Consider the following 3,901-nt stretch of genomic DNA (forward strand, 5'->3'; position numbering starts at 1 on the left):
GGGGCACAGCTGTGGCCTCACACCTGAGCCCCTCAAAGCATGGTGCCAGCCCTGATGGAGCCTCTGTGGCCCAAGCCATTTCCCACCACAGCAAGGTGAGCTAGATTTATTTTTTTAAAAAACAGGTAAACTGATCTCTCTTTAAAAAAATAAAATCTGTGATCTGGAAGGCCACTTCAGCTGCTTTCTAAAATGGCTTTTCTGAAATGGGGGAAGCTGTTCAAGGCACTGGGGCACCTAAATGGTGGACTTTGAGAAGGACAGATGCAGGTGGTGCTTCTCACTCAGGTCATGGTTGTGCAGTTCAATCAGCACCTGCACCACCTCCTCCCCAGAGCTCATCTGGATCGGTGCCATCCTGCAGTCCCTCTGGAAGTACTTGAAACCTTTGACGACACCACCATTGCTGGAGAAGAGGCTCTTGAGTCATCCTCTGACACAGAGGGTGGGAGATTGGACAAGTGGAGGGTGACTGAGGGCGAGGGGCATGTTCTGGAAGTTCTTGGAGCCCGGCTTCGTGAAGAGGTGTAGAGGTAAGCTCTCATAATGCTTGGTCAGGCCCTGATCCTCGTGTCCCTCATGAGGCAGCTGCACACTCGGATGTTTGGACAGTGTGATGTGCACTGACTTCCCATGCAGCCTGTGTCCATTCAGCGGCCCATGGCCAGGTGAGCCTGACTGCCATCTGCCATCTGTTCAAGTGCATTCTTCTTGTTGTTGAGCAGAATCTTCACCCGCTGCACCTCTCCATAGACACGGAAGGGAATAAAGAGGCTTCAGGGTATGACTCTCTCAGGGTTCAGTTTGCTGACCAGAAGGACAGAACTCTCAGCCTGTCAGATCTGGAATGGCCATGCTGCCAGCTGCAGCAGCAGCAGAAGATGGGGGGAGAGGGCAGGGCAGCACTCCCTGGACGCTAGGAACAGAGGGGCCTGCGGCCTGAGGGAAGGCAAAGGCAGGAGGGAACCCAGCTCCTGCATACTGAGAGGCTGACATTATGCTGGGAGCACCAAAGGCTGCAGCCATGGTCTGGTCCAGCAAAAGGCTGGCTGTCCCCAGAAGGCATGTGGGGCCAAGTGTAATCTCTGTTCTTGTCATTGTTGTATTTGACATTGAGACTGATGAGCCTAAAGTCATCGATGCGCAGTGTGCAGCAGGCATTGTAGATGTTCTGGCCATCCAATGACAGCTTGGCATGCTGGGCACTCACAGGTCATACCGCAGCAGTGCCTGGAACTGGTTGTTCTTGGTGAACGTGATGATCTTCTGGACTGTCCCAAACTTAGAGAAGATCTTGTGCACATCCGGGGCTACTGGGTAGAAGAGGTTTTCCACAATGATCCTGAGTACTAGGCTCTGGCCTGTCAATTCTGGCATCCATGGCAGCGGCGGAGGCTGCCAAGGCCAGGCTTCTGAACTGCACAGAGGTCACAGCCTGCAGGACTGTCTGGGCATGTGCCTGGTTGGGTGAGCTGTGGGTTTTGAGCTCCTTGTGGTTGGAGAACTGGATGTAGATGGGCTGTCCATGTAGCATGGGTGCTGAAGTATAGTAGCTCACCATGGTGATGGCAGTCTCCTCTGTGTTCATTTCAATGAAGGCCTGGTTCTTCTTCCTTGGCATAAGGACATTGGTGACCTTCCCAAGGGCAGCCTCAGAGAGATGACCTCGCCCTCAGTGAAGACACTGGGTAACTTGAGGACATGGATGACTCTGAAAAGGACCTCTGTGCTCCTGTCATTTTGAACTTCTTGCTATCACTTCTTTTGGCTGCTGAAGCCGAGCTGCTCATGATGAAGGGGCAGTCACTGATGCTCTTGGAGAAGAGCACGTTGGATCTGGGCTTTGTACCGACTGTGATGTCTGGGATGTCGCCATATATGGCACACAGAGCAGACCCGTGGGGGACAGAGTAGAGGAAGTAAGAACTGCAATTTTGTCACCAGCCCTACATCCTCTAGCCTACCTATAAACTTTGGTTTGATATTTTCTCTGTTAGGCCTTTTATTAATGTGTATTCGTTATAAAAAATAGTAATGTTTCATCATGACATTTTCATGTGAGTATCTAATGCACTCTGAACTAGACACCTCATTTCCTTCTCTGTTCCCCTTTCCTGATCGTCTTCTTCCTCTTCCCCCATAGGCCCCCTGTAATCTCACATTTTTGTTTTTAATCTAGATTCCACATATGAGAGAAACATGATATTTGTCTCTTTGAATCTGAATTATTTCACATAACATATTGATGTCCAGTTGTTGTTTTTTTTTCTCTGCATGATCTTATTCATCATGGCTGAATAAAATATGTATGCACATCACGTTTTCTTTATCCATTCATCAGTTGACAGGCATATAGGCTGATTTCATAACTTGACAATAAAAAACAATGCTGCAGAATTGTGGATTCACAAGCATCACTATTGTTCAGTGACTTACAGTCCTTTAGGTAAATATTCAGAGTCCATCTGTCAATTTCAAGGTGCCCTGGGTTGTACCCTGTACCCAGAGAATCTCCAGGTATATTCCCTAGTTCTTAGGCAATCTTGTTCCTTTTTCAAAGATTATAGTGTGTGTGTGTGTGTGTGTGTGTGTGTGTGTGTGTGTGTGTGTGTGTATGTGTGCATATGTGTAGTTTCCATAGAGGCTAGAAGAGGGTGTTTGATGCCCTGGAACTACAATTACATGATTGAGACATGTTCAACATGGGTACTGGAAGAACAGGATGTGATCTTAACCACAGAGCCATCTCTAGCTCTGAGACCCAACTGTAACTGTCTATACCTCACTTTTCTCTAAAGATTCACTTCTCAGATGGTAGCCCTAAGCTATGTGGTCCCAGATAGGTTGAACTGAGATTGGATGAATGTGTAAGTGGCGGGAGAGATGCCAGAATTTGAAGATGTCATACCAGAAAATGTGTAATATCTCACCAGCTATTTCATATTGACTGCATGCTGACATTAAAATGTTTGGAAATGTGATATTAAATTAAATATGTTTTAAAGCTCATTTCATATGTTTTCTTTTTTATCTGCTAAATGTGGCTTCCTGTGAATTTTAAAGTTTTATGTGTGTCCTCTGCTGTATTTACACAGGCATTATGATCCAGAGAACCACTCTGGTCTTCCTTGGCCTAGTTTCTTCTCCACTGGCGTGTCAGAGAGACCTGACTCTCAGTAGGACCAGATGTAGCTGTCACTCTTCCCTCATCACATCTGGTACAAATGTTTGTCTTCCCCTTATTTTTCCACCACAGTTCCCCTATCTGCTTGACTACAAGCTGAAGAATGAAAGCATGAGTAATCTTTGGCCTCCGTGCCCCATGTGGAACTCATTTGTAAGGCCAAGTGGTTCATCCTCTGAAATACAGCTTGGCTATGGGTGCTTTCCTAGGAAAACATGAATAAACATCTATTCACCACAGATAGGGAACTGATCATGGACCAAGGAAACGACTCCGTTCAAGTCTCTCTTAGTGAACCAGTTAGCTTATAGTGTTTACTTACAGTAGCATAGGTGGGAGTTACCTACAGGAGTGTGGGTGATTCAAAGGCAAAAGAATCGCTGGAAATCCCACTCCCACTGGGTGACAACTCATGAAATCTGTATCGCTGGAGCTCCCTGCACAACCAACCGGTAGATAAAAAGACAACCGGAGTCTCCTCTCTCCAGGAATTGTTACTGTTTATATAACCCTGGCGGGGCTGGAGGATACACTTTGTGAATCTTATAAATTTCAGGAGCTTCCTAAATCCTGTAAGTTTGCTTTACTTCCCGGGCCTTGTATGTTTCATTTACTTCCTGAGATTTATGAGCCTCTCTCTCTCTATTCAGGAGATGTTTCCACTGGGAGGAAACAGCTACAAAATAGTACCTGTCTCCCACTCTGTCACACTGATTC

The 3,901-nt window shown here is 46.7% G+C and overlaps 1 pseudogene; it reads right to left on the reverse strand.

The window, feature by feature from the left end:
• Positions 1–237: 237 nt before the first annotated feature.
• LOC131925314 (polypyrimidine tract-binding protein 1-like) lies at positions 238–1,910 on the reverse strand (annotated as a pseudogene).
• Between the last annotated feature and the right edge of the window lie 1,991 nt (positions 1,911–3,901).

Source organism: Peromyscus eremicus, chromosome 15 (assembly GCF_949786415.1).
Source record: "Peromyscus eremicus chromosome 15, PerEre_H2_v1, whole genome shotgun sequence".
Lineage (NCBI taxonomy): Eukaryota > Metazoa > Chordata > Mammalia > Rodentia > Cricetidae > Peromyscus > Peromyscus eremicus.